This window comes from Pseudochaenichthys georgianus, chromosome 7 (genome assembly GCF_902827115.2).
Source record: "Pseudochaenichthys georgianus chromosome 7, fPseGeo1.2, whole genome shotgun sequence".
In the NCBI taxonomy this organism is placed as follows: domain Eukaryota; kingdom Metazoa; phylum Chordata; class Actinopteri; order Perciformes; family Channichthyidae; genus Pseudochaenichthys; species Pseudochaenichthys georgianus.
In genome coordinates this window covers 25,355,742-25,369,274 of record NC_047509.1, presented here as the reverse complement: position 1 = coordinate 25,369,274, position 13,533 = coordinate 25,355,742, and the positions used below count along the sequence as shown (strand labels likewise).

General features: G+C 44.7%; 1 long non-coding RNA gene across 1 annotated transcript; it reads right to left on the bottom strand.

Moving 5' to 3' along the window:
- Nucleotides 1–6,590: 6,590 nt before the first annotated feature.
- LOC117449122 (uncharacterized) lies at nucleotides 6,591–8,003 on the bottom strand. Its single transcript, XR_004552453.2, has 3 exons — nucleotides 7,863–8,003; nucleotides 6,850–7,230; nucleotides 6,591–6,748 (listed from the first exon to the last, which is right to left on the bottom strand). It is a non-coding gene; the product is annotated as an uncharacterized lncRNA (long non-coding RNA).
- Between the last annotated feature and the right edge of the window lie 5,530 nt (nucleotides 8,004–13,533).

The following is a 13,533-nucleotide window of genomic DNA, read 5'->3' as shown; positions in this document are numbered from 1 at the left end:
ATATATCATGCTGGCTGGCTCTGCTTAATCACATTCTAGACTAATTGCAATTTACACATAGAAAATGTATACAAAAACCCATCAAGCACATACAATATCAAGATGAAAGATATCATAAAATGAAATTACAAAAAAAAATATTCTCAGCTCGAATTAAAATCAGTAAAAATGAAAAATCTGTTAGAGCACTTTGAATTGCCTTGTGTTGAAAAGTGCTATATAAATAAACTTGCCTTGCCTAGAGGAATATGGAGGATATTCAGGGGAAGACATTCAGATTTCAATACAGTTCCAGATCCCGACAGTTTCCATACAACCATTGAAGCAGCCTTGATGTATTATAATACTGGGGAGTGACGTCACTGCAACCAGCTACAATGGGGCCCCACAAACAACACACACACACACACACACACACACACACACACACACACACACACACACACACACACACACACACACACACACACACACACACACACACACACACACACACACACACACACACACACACACACACACACACACACACACACACGCGCACACACACACACACACATTCATAGTGGGGAACATGCTTAGCAGGAGGGATGCGAAAGGCTCAAGTTTGTAGAGCATATTCTCTGCCCAGTCTTGAAGCAAAACGTATGCTGACATGCGTATGTGCAGTGTGGACATACTGGACACGTTGTGTAGCCTCATTTATCTAAACAGACAGTTAATTGATGACAAATAATCTCCCTTAAATGTATTAAGGTAATGAAGCTGCTCACTTTAGCAGAGTTATCATCTCTTAACCAAATCCACAAGTATTGTTGACATTCTCAGGCTAAATGAATCTGCTTTTCACTTATACGTTTCCACTGCCAAGGTACGCAGACCCGCAGTCAAAGGGGCACTGCAGGGGATTTCAGCAAATCACAAGAATGACTAAAACTCAACCTGATACACAGACACACACTTCTGTACGCACACACACTCATCCAGTGCTGTGTTTTTTTACTCAAAGGCGAACATTTTCAAGTTGCCTCTCTCCCTCACAGGAGCGGATGACTTCCCGGCCCGTCTACACTACAGGCATCAACAAATCTTGATGCTGGGTGTGTCTGAAGCTTGGCGATTTTTTGCGAGCAACGCGACCAACAACCAATCACATGAATCTCCCGCCCCCGACATTCAAAGCCATAGCAATGTTAAAACAAAGTAAACTGGATATAAAATCCCCAAACAGGCGAAAACCTACCAGTTTCACCCACTGTCTCTGCCACCTCCCTCCATGCCTGGTTCCTCCGGTTTGTATCCCGGTAAATAGTTCTGGTCGTAAAGAACCGGGTGATTTGCTAACGTAATTTCTCGTTTGGAATATGAGGAAATGAACTGCGGTCTGGCTCTCCCAGCTTGCACGCGGTTTGATTGGCTAGCGCTTGTACTGGCGGGATTTGCATAAACGGGATTTGATTGGCTGATGCCAGCTTCGAAAGCATCCGGAGCATCAAAAGTTGAACATTGCTCAACTTTTGATGCTCACGATGCTTGTAAAGCCATGCTCCGCTCCCCACAATGCAGTTCGGCGAAGATTCAAAATCTTCTACGTCACCCCATTCAAATGAATGGGCGAAGCGTTGAAAGCATTTTTCGATGCCTGTAGTGTAGACGGGCCGTAGCCTACACCATAAGCCTGACATCACATAGGAAACAAACCATAAAACACCAAACACTCTACAACCCAACAAAGAACAATAACGGCCCCTACACACAGCGGTGTGCGTTGCCGCTTGGCGGTGGGCGTGTCTTGAGCTTGGGGAGTCAACGCGAGCAACACGACCAACAACCAATCACATGAATGTCCCGCCCCGGACATACAAAGCAAAGCATTCATGCTACATCCATGCTGGCTAAAATATACTGTCTATGCTTGCTAGCTGTCCATTCTAACGAAGTACACTGGATATAAACTCCCCAAACAAGCGAAAACCTACCAGTTTCACCCACTGTCTCTGCCACCTCCCCTATGCCTGGCTCCTCCGGTTTGTATCCCTGTATGTAAAGAGGGACTGGTCATAGAGTACCGGGTGATTCCCTACCGCCACGATCATTTTCTCGTCCATTTTTTGACATATGGGAAATAACTGCGGTCCGGCTCTCCCAACATACACGCGGTTTGATTGGCTGGTGCTGGTACTGTCAGATTTGCATACGAGGGATTTCATTGGCTGACGCCTCCGTCGAGGCGGCAAAAGTAGAACATTGCTCTACATTTGCAGCGAGCACCGCGAGAGAAGCTACGCTTTGCTCCCACAATGCAGTTTGGCGAATCGTGACATCACCCCATTCAAAGTGAATGGGCAGAAGCGTTAACGCACGCCGCCGTGTGTAGGGGCCGTAAAGGTTTCAACGACTGAAGCACAAATAGTGCAAGTAGCAAACAAAGCAGGCAGCTCTCCTGCACAGCTTCCATTTCCATAGAGATTATTTTCTCCTTCCATCTTTAGACTTCTGTACCCGGCAGTGACCGGTTACATTATTTATTTGATTGTTTTGTTATACACAGTGTATATGTGTGGTGGTAGTTTGTCAGTGGCGACAAAGCAAGTGTGTGTGTGTTGCTGGACTGACAGGATGATTAATAGAGCTCCAGCCAAGGGTGGGGGGGGGGTTGACGGCGATGTTGGGTGGAGGTGGATGTGGGGGCTGGGTGGTTCTTCGGCAACACATCAAAAACAACAGCACTTCCCGGGGTTTGCCGCCACTTCCCGAAAATCTCCTCCACCCCTGGGGCTGCTGGATGGGGATTAACAGAGAAGAGTTAATGAAGACACACACATTCACAGAAATAGGCTGCGTGAAGTGTGTAATTAGTCTGCAAGAAGGAAGAGAGGTGCAGGGGGGGGGGGACACATGTAGAGGAATTTCAGTGTGCATCATGTTGTTTGTTAAAGGGGCGCAGCAAGTGCTGAAATGGCAGATACCTTGACGCACAACCTGGAGAAATATTGACTCTGGACGGCTTCACTTATGACGCCTCGTACAGGGGATTTAAGTGTTCTTGGCAAAAAAAGGGTGACGGAGGGGCAGGTGGGGTAGTGGAGCTGAAAGGAGGAGGCAATAAGGCATGGAAGTGACTTTTTGAACTTGAGGAAAATGTTATGAGAGAGGAAAGAGAAGTTGAAATCTGATTTATTCAATTTGGCCAACACCTTTCTCTTTCTAGTTAAAGATGAATGTATGAAACTATGCTCCAGTACCATGGTTGTTTTGATGTTATTGTTCGCTTCCTTGCTTTATGTTTGCCTTTCATCTGCACTGTCCCTTTGCTGTAACACTGCGTTTCCTGCAAAAAAAGGATTTCTCATTCTGATCCTGAAATCAAATCTAACAATCATCTATATGAGTTACCTTTCATAGAAGGTCGAGACCTGAGTGGAGTGCAACTAAAGAGTAAACTGCTCCACAGCCAGAGAGAAGCTTTGAAAGACTGCCCTCCTGTGTCAGACGCACAAACACATGTTGCACAATAGCCTGCCTCTCAGTCTCTGTCTTTTCACTTATTGAAATCGGCCTCCTTTAACAGACATAGCTTTTGTGCTGGGACACAGAGGCCAGTCAGAAAAAAGAATATGCAGTCAGTGAGGTTGCTGCAGTCAAACATGAGTGCATGAGGGAGAACTTTCTTTTAATTTGTATACAGTATATGTATATATACAATGCCTGCACGTGTGCCAAGGAAGAAATCCTTCGTATTTACTGCCTAAAAGCACCTAACCATACAAACCTTTTCATATTCTCATGCATGTTTGTGTGCATTCCTTGCTCAAACTAATCACGAGGGAGAGAAAGAGCGAAACAAACGCTGGATTTTAACAGGTTGTCATCCTCCACTCCTGCTCTTTTCTGAAGGGAGCCGGCTGCCAAATCCCTGAGCATGCTTAACAATTCCATTACCGCCGTGCAGAACACCCACACTACTCTTTTGAAGCCAGGGCATTTTAGAGGAGAAAAGTTTATTGACTTGAAATTGTTACCATTTGGGCCTTCTCCTCTCATTTCTGAAAATAAAACTATAAACCTGCATGTCAAAGAGTAGCGTGTGTAGCTCGGAGGTGAGTTTTAAGTGAAGTTTGTTCAGATGAGGTCGGGGAGGAGGAGAGCCGAGTGACAGTTGCTCAGCGGGACGTCGGCGTGCAAATGTCAGCCCGCACACTAATGCTGATTGCTCGTCATTGGAGGGATTTTATTCAGCAGTGTGGTTGCTGTTAACATCCATTGGGCTGTTTTACAACGCAGCGCATCTGTGGACCAAATGTGTCACATAGTGCGATGAGAACGATTCAGTCTTACTGGTTGTTGCTAATAATGCGTGACAGACGATTTGATTCGCGATCCGCCTTGTCCTCTCTTGCCATTTTCATAAGCCCATATATGTCACACGGTGACATTTGCCATATGGTAAAACCAGACAACTTGCCACTCTATTTCAGAGATTTGTTCCCCCCACTGTCAAGTCACACATATGCTGAACATAATGTTTTCTTGTGACCCTCGCAGTGTAACCTTTGAAGTTGTCAGTTGGAACAAGGCTACTATGGGACGCTTATAGCCTGTCAGCTGCTGGGACGGCAGTGTGTGGAAGACTGAGCTTACAGACACCTGTAGGCCCGGGGTCACAGTGGCACCTATCAACTTTCCCAGTCCTGTGGGATGTGCTGTGTCTGTGTGTGTGCTGCTGTAACTCTAAACTAAACTGCAGGGAAGTGCCTTCATGTAAGCAAACAAAAGTCAAAACGTAATCTCCAGAATCTCTCTGCACCAACATGGTTTTACTTTTAAATGTAACGGTCACCCCTACCATCTGGACTCTATTGCCATATGAGCGTCTACTTAACTAAAGGTTATTGCAATGTAAAACTGAGTTGTATCATTCTATCATGTGCCCCACTGTGTTCACACCATCAGTCACCACATCACTGTGTTGCGATTTCATTGACGGATTTACAATAGCTGGTTGCTAGCGTTGTCCTGGTGTGTGATGTCATCCAACAGCTCGGCTACAGTTCCAGCTAGGGTGGCGAGGAGAAAATGAAGTGACCATGGTTAACACCAGCTGACGTCTTTGCGGTGCTGAGAAATGGATGCATTTCTGGTTTCTGGCTCCTGACTGTCCAAAATCTAGTGATTTTACATTAAACCCAAAGCCCAACAACATGTCATATGTTGCCACACAGAAAAAAACATTATAAAACATTATTTTGTTAGGCTGCCAGTTCGTCCAAAGCAGTGTTGATGGGATGGGAGCGAAGGGGAAGAGTTTGTTTGCAGAACGCTTTAAGTGCATTTTGGAAAACAGGATTACCATAGGTTTATCATTCAATACTTCTGGAATATGACTTAGAGTCGGATTATTCCAATATGTTTTTTCCCCTAATTTTGGAAAAGGATTAAATGCAGTGAAATGAGAGGCAATTCAAAAGAAAATGTACGTATTTACCCTGTTAGGTGTGTGTGTGTGTGTCTGTGTGTATGTCCCACACACACAACTTTGAGTGATGGGTGTCATCATGCATCATTTACATAGCAAAATACCTCAGTGCTTGTGGACACTGATCTGTTTCCTTACTTTCACAATCGGCTGCTGTCTGCTCCTCCTGCCTGCATTGGGAAACTCAGGAGCAGCAAATGAGGAAAATCACTCTTGTCTTTGTTCCATTATGCAGCGAGTGTGGATCAAGACAGAAGAGATGGTGGTAAGGAAGCAGCGGAGGCATGCAATATGGGAATACATGTGTGTGTATGTATGTACGGAGTGGGGGAGGAGGGGGTTCTCTGCCACTGGGTGAGCTTATCCAGAGGATCTGTTCTGCTTCAAGTGAAGGAAAGCAAGGTCTGATAGGAACAGAGTGTGCCACACACTTACACAGAGACACACACACAAGCCGGGACTTTGTCAGCCTTACCTACCGCTGAGTGTGTGAGCACCTCGGTCCAAAATCAGAGCTCCAATAACAAACTGTACCGGCTCTTCTGATTGGTCGTGAGTGACGAATGCTCTCTGCTAACCGGACCCGGGTAATGTCTTCCACCAGGGGTTTGACGGACTGTCCCTTTTATTTCATGTGAGTCTATGACCGTGTGTGATTATGTGTGTACATTCAGACATCATGTCAAAAAATAAGGTCCATCTATTTCTTCAAGCTGCTTTGCCTTTAATATAATAATACGTTTATTTATTGTAGCACATTTCACAGAAATAGAGTTTCACAAAGTGCTTCACAAGTAAGAACAAAAGTTAAAATTAAGACTACAGAAACATGAATACAATAACCACATGAGGCAGAAATGTAAGGTCAACATAAAAACAAAACACAGACCACGTGGAGTCCTGAAAGGAACAAACATAAGAACAGAACACATTTCAAATAGAAATAAAAGCCAAAGTAAAAGAATGGTCTTCAGTAGTATTTTTAAATATATAGTTTGTCTTTTTATCAGAGAGTGGGCAGGGGGGGGGGGGGGGGGGTGAACTTGCCCTTTATTCCGTCCACCACCTTGTTCAGGGAGGGAAGCCAGTAGGTGCCAAAGCAAGGCAAAGTCTGCCGGATCATTATTTGAGTGCCAAAACGACGGGAGAGGAAAAGGCAGCAGAAAGCCGGTCATTAAAATTCCTACCGCCTTGTTGACTGCATCTCCCCAACCGCCTTTCATTTCCCTCTCAGGACTTGGACGCAACGGACAGCGAGACGTTGCAGCTTGGCTAAAGACAAAAAGAGACAAACTTTACATTTTACGTGAAAGGGATGTGCTGAAAAACAGCTTTATACACTGAAATATATCCAAGAGGGAATCAATGCTGACCTCAGATCTGTAGAAGTTTGTAAGTCAGATGAGTGTTACATCCTCATTTCCCTTTTCATAGAAGAAGAAAGATCCCGCCAAGAAGAAAGGTAGTTTCTTATCTAAATTGTACCTCTGAGTCTCCATGGATACAGGATAGGTGACCGCCAGATGAAGGCAGAGCATCCCAGACAGAGATGTTAACTGTCTTTAGCGTTTCCTCTCTCCGAGGAGGACCACACAGAGAGCTGAGGGCAGACAGTCGGACAGGATGGCGCAGAGGGGGATTTGTTCAGTGGAGCTTGGAGGCTCGTGGGGGTCTGGTGGCAGACCCTCTGTATTGGTGACAGTTTCCCCAGCTCCAGAGGAGACGGGCCCTACGCCTCCGTGGTTCACTAAAGACTGGATTTACAGTACACAGGGGTTACTGTGTTGTGACGTTTTATTTCACAAAAATGTATTTGATAAAGGTCAAAACATGCCAAAAAGCCAAATCTTTCAGCTACATTTGAAAGTGAATTTAACAAAACTGACTAAATGTGAAGTTAGATGCCACAACTAATTGGAGTATACGAATATAAATGTAGTTTAAAAAAGAATGTACCTAACATTTGAACATACTTTTGTATACCCACTATGTACAAAATAACAATGCAAAAAACACACTCTTAAATAACTGCAACTGCTAACAGCACCTCAGTGATCCCCTCAGTTTCATCCTGTGTATTGTTATTCGTTTAAATTAAAATGTAGGACTATCTCTGTTTTACAATCACTCGGACAATGGAATAAATAGTCTGAAACTATCCTTGGCTAGTATTCTGATGGTGCATTCTTTTTGTAAAAATGAAACACATTAATATGAGTACTGATGGTTAAACTTAAAAACATACAATAAACAATAGGGCCCAAGCCTAGACACTCATATGTACGTGTGTGTGTGTGTGTGTGTGTGTGTGTGTGTGTGTGTGTGTGTGTGTGTGTGTGTGTGTGTGTGTGTGTGTGTGTGCAGGCCTCCCTCTCGTCTAAATTACCTGCTGTCAGACAGGACAACGGCTGTCAGTGAGGATGTGCTGATGGGTAACCAGCGCTGCTCTCCTCCCCCGTTGCCACCAATCATGTCCCACCAGTCGCTCCTTCTTCTTCTCCCCCCCCCTCGCCTCAGCCTTCCTCTGTGCTCCGTGATGCGCTGCGGTAGGTCAGGTAGATAGAGAAGGTGGGCCAAAAGAGAGAGGAGAGGCACACGGGGTGAAAGGGGAGACTTTTATTATCACCATTGTTTCAAGCTCACTGACTCCCCCCGCTCCCCCCATCGCTGACTGCTCAAATGTCCTGTCTTTTCAACACACCTGAGCTCTACCTCACTCTCCTCACCCCTCCGAATCCCAGTCCTGAAAATCTCTCCTCACCCCCACACAACTCCCCATTTGCTCTTCTCCCGTTTCTACCTTCCCTCTCAATGGGCTCACACTGCGTTTGAAAAGAGGGGGAGTAAAAAAAAAGAGGGGAGAAAGAGAGGCAGGGAGAGCGGCAGGCCTCTGGCTGTAAGGGAGAGTGCACCTGGATGGGCAGGCTTCCTGGACACGCTGTGAGGGGCTATTGTCCCGCATGTCAGCAGCCCCTCTCTTTTAATGGGGCCCGTATATCATCGTTCTGATTATGGCAGATGACTGGGACTCGGGGGAGGAGGGGGGGAGATGGTAGATCTGGGAGAGACGTACATGTGTGTGTGAGAGTGAAAGAAATAGAGAGTGTGTTGGGGAGGGAGGTGGGACGAAGGTGAGGTTTGGGGACAGAGGCTTAAAAACGCAGAGACCCCCAAATCCCCCATCGACTGAAATCCTAGCACTTAACCCCAGCTATGGCATTGTGCGCTGCCGTGGGGAGTTTTTCCTTTTTTTTTTTTTTTTTCGTGGCCGTCATTCTTTTTAATGGACTCTCCCGCTCCATTCACCCGGTGGATTCTTTAGCTGAGAACGTTTTTTTCTCTTTTGGTTTATGACTTGTTTTCTCTACAGAGGGAGGAGGAAAGGAGGTGAGGGCCGGTCACCTGTCCTCTCCGGCCCAGAACACCCTCTGACTCCAGAAAGACATTTCACAAAGGAAAGAACCGTGGAGACATCTGCAATGGACCATCCTTTCTACATACACTATAGTTTTTGCTAATATGTAAACGTCATGCTGTGACAGGTAGCAGGAGTTCTATATATTCACCTCAAAGCACGGCCTATTAACATAATACAATGCCTTTCATTAAAGCAGGTATTACTTCACAGTATGCTAACTAGGGTAATTGAATCCCTCCATCATCGACCAATTAGATTCAGAATTGACTCTGAAGTCCAAAGACTTACCTCAAGTGAATTGCATACATGTATATTAGGAAACATCTGGACTGCTAGTTGTCCTACAGTCCAGATTAGGGAATACATTCTGCCTAAATAGCAGTGAGATTTCAGAATATCTTGACCTAAAAAAATAAACAATTCAGTCATTTTCTTTCATTTTGTAATCAACTTTATTAACCTTAACTCAAATAAACATTTTAATATTGATGCATTATTACATAATGGCTTATTCTAAACAAATGCACTAGTAAATCAAATGGGCTTGGCTTGTTTGAGACTAATGGCATTGCAGTCTTTGAGGTGTTATGTAACCCCGTTTGTTGAATGCACTTCATGTAAATCGCTTTGGAAAAAAGGTGTCGGCTAAATGTAATAAAGAACAATCTAAAGACTGAATCAAGGGTATAGGTATTATAATCATATGTTCATTATGATGTGGAGCATTTGCCACTATCACTATTTAAGTAAATTAATCCATGAACAATCTGCCAAGCAACTACTATTATCTCTTGTATAACTATGGCGACTAAACGTTTTTATTTAAAATCGCGTTTTAGTTCTTCACTTGTAGATCTGATCTAACGCTCAGCAGATCAAAGAGTGCAAAAGTGTTCATGTTGGGGGTGACTGAGGAGAGGGCCAGCAATTCATTTCAAGGGGACAAATGGCAGCTAATTGAGTAGGTGTTGTATGAGCTTGTCTGGATACCTTTCATATAAGTAAAGGGTCATTTCCCCCATAATTAGCTATGTTGGGTTTTGTACGGTGTGTGCGAGTCTGTGTGTGTTTAAGTAGGATGGTGTTAAGCTTGTATATATAAAGACACATAATGTGTGTAAGAAAAATAAAGGTAGGCTAAGTTTAGCATTTATTAAACTATTCCCGCACACACTGAGCACTTCTTCTTGGTTGTTACTGAATTGCTACAATCTAGAAAGGTTGCATTTTTCCATCTCTGTTTACTGACAACAACTTTCAGCTTCAAGGATGTTCTTATTTATTTAAAAACTCTACAACCACTAGTTTGTGTGTGTGATTGCGTTCCTGTGCATGTGTGCTCATTTCCCAGAGCTGATTAGGTGACAGCGGTCGTACATCACACTGTGACCTGTGCTGCTGAATCTGGAGCAAATATTTACACAATTACAAGTCTGGGACTAAAACAACAATCCCCTTGCTTTCATTATTTCCAAAAAATAAAATAATCATTTTCTTTTGCTTCTTAAATTCTGGCACCATGTATTAAAGAAATGTAACGTATTAAAAAAGCTTATTTCACTTTTGCTTCAGACTACCTTGATAGATTACATTGAAAGCAGGAAAACGTGTTCAATGTAACGTTTATTTTAAAGTTGCAGACAAGATAACATTACTGTGTTGCTTAGGAAGTTTGAAGTTCATTACTTTTCTGCACAGATGGAACTATTCCATTTACGTGCATTTTGTTTCAATACAAGTGTTGTGGATGATTGGAAAATAGAAGATCATGTATTTGTTCCCATTTGAAAACATGAAGTGATGGATTTACAGAGTGTTAGTGTATGTCAGAGTACTTCCTATTTAGATGGAGGCAGCCATGTAGAGGGCAGAAAGCAACCTATAATCCCTCTATGCTGCCTGAATAGAGTCATTCTGAAAACAGTGAGTTAGTGTGTTCTCGCCACTTGGTGCGTCAGATGAGAAGCAGTTAATGTGTCAGTAATTGGACAAGCAGTATATTTGAGGGGAAAGCCCTTTATAAAAATATCCACCCACGAGCTTGGAGAGTGTGTGTGGTGCACGGCAGCACTTTTTACAGCCTGACAAATAAACAAACAAATAGATGGGAGAGCGGCGAAGAAAGGAGGTAGAACAAGCCGCTGTATTCTCCGGGTGTGTCTGCCTGGCGGCTCTCGGGGGATTGGTGGGATTAAGTGAGAGCAGCGGATGACATCACGGGTAAGGACGGCCGCTTAGCTCGTAAAGTGCCCCTCGGTTTGTGCATCTACATGCCGGGTGCCAGAGCCAGGGTGTGGGTGAGGGGGATCATTAGTGAGGTTTTATAGGAGCACTAGGGAAGACCCGCTGCTACATGGGGGCAGACGCACAGGAAAACAGGATTGAGACGGGCATTGTAGTGCAGCTATTTGATTGCTGACAGACCCTCACTGCAGTGTGTGTGTATGTGTGTGTGTGTGTGTGTGTGTGTGGTGTGGTGTGTGTGTGTGTGTGTGTGTGTGTGTGTGTGTGTGTGTGTGTGTGTGTGTGTGTGTGTGTGAAGAGAAACAGAGAGGGAAAGGTTTGTGTGTTTGGTATAAGGTTGATACAAGAAGTGGTAGTGAGAGTATGAGGTTGTGTTTTCAGCAGTGGTGTAAAGTAACTAAGTCGATTTACTCAAGTACTGTACTTAAAATGTTAAGATACTTGTACTTTCCATGAGTATTTATAATTGTTGCTACTTTGTACTTCTACCCCACTAAATCAGAGGTAAATAATGTACTCTTACTCCACTTAATGCATTTAATATATTTAGTTACTTTGCAGATTTGGAACCTAAAACCTGGAGTAAAATTATGTTATTTGTTATAAGTTATGAGCTAACCTATATGAGCTAACCGATAGTATAACAAGTAATTAAAACTCGCTGCACCTTAAACGTCCTTACCCCAAGTGAAGGAGTTCAAGTATCTCAGGGTCTTGTTCTCAAGTGAGGGATCAATGGAGCGTGAGATAGGCCGGAGAATCGGAGCAGCGGGAGCGGTATTGCAGTCGCTTTACCGCACCGTTGTGACGAAAAGGGAGCTGAGCCAGAAGGCAAAGCTCTCTGTCTACCGGGCCATTTTCGTTCCTACCCTCACCTATGGTCATGAAGGATGGGTCATGACCGAAAGAACGAGATCGCGGATACAAGCGGCCGAGATGGGTTTCCTCCGCCGGGTGGCTGGTGTCTCCCTTAGGGATAAGGGGAGAAGTTCGGTCATCAAGGAGGGACTCGGAGTTGAGCTGCTCCTCCTTCGCGTCGAAAGAAGCCAGTTGAGGTGGTTCGGGCACCTAGTTAGGATGCCACCTGGGCGCCTCCCTAGGGAGGTGTTCCAGGCACGTCCAGCTGGGAAGAGACCAAGGGGTAGACCTAGGACCAGGTGGAGGGGTTATATCTCTTCGCTGGCCTGGGAGCGCCTTGGGATCCCCCAGTCAGAGCTGGTTGATGTCGCCAGGGAAAAGAAAGTTTGGGGCTCTCTGCTGGAACTGCTACCCCCGCGACCCGACCACGGATAAGCGGGAGAAGATGGATGGATGGATGGATGCACCTTAAACATCTTTGATAAACACATTAATGCATCAATAATTATAATCAAAACATATCATATATATTATTCTGAAATGGGACAATTTGCATAATGAGTACCTTTGGTGTTTATACTTGAGTAATATTTTGAATGTAGGACTAAGACTTGTAACAGAGTATTCCTACACTCTGGTACTTCTACTTTAACTCAAGTACAATATCTACTTTCACTTATACTTATATGTATTAGCCTCGAACACAAGTATGTGTGTGTCGGTTTGCGTGTGTGTGTTTGCAAAGTTGTGTTGCCACTTGTGTACAATTGTCTTTTTATACATGCTCCTTCATGCACGCGCCCTCCCTCGTGATGGAAACCAGAGGTATCCTATAGCCGTGGGGCCTGATGTGCAAGTGGGCCGTCCTATGACGTTTGCTCTCCCATAAAATGCACAAGAACATTTTATATTTTTTAGACACAGCCCCCAGCCCCCGTTTGCACTCCTCCCCCTCCGTCTCTTTCCCCTTATGAACATATAAAAGACGACATAGAGGATATCCAGTGCCAGCTGATACAAATCCCACTCAGTCACCTCCAGATGGGACGGCTGCCTTTTACATTGAGAGCCCAGCAGTAGCCCGTCCTGACTCATTGTTTCACTCCATATAAAATGAAATCAACCACATCTTCCGGGGCAGGCTAAATACTAGCTACCTTTTATCCAGTTACGCTGCAACAGATCCCCTTTGAGTGATGTGCGACTGCGTCTTCTGTGGAGATTTGTCGCAGCGTAATAATGAGCCATGTGGTGTTGGGTACATGAAGCAGAGCTAGCAGACAGTGGTTTGACACACTCGTTAAGAATTTCTCCGTCTGGGTGTCTCGTCAACGACAGCCGGGAGGAAAGGCTAGAGGAACTGTATCCTCTCCATCGCGCCACGGCTAGGAAATGAGCCATTCATTCTGACCGCTGCTGTCGAGCCGTCTGACCTCTCGGGCTGAAAGGCCCACTGTGGTCTCATAAAAAATGCCAGTCATAAAACAGCCGAGGGGGTAAGTCACTCTTGAGCTATTAGCTGGTGATCCTGGATGAG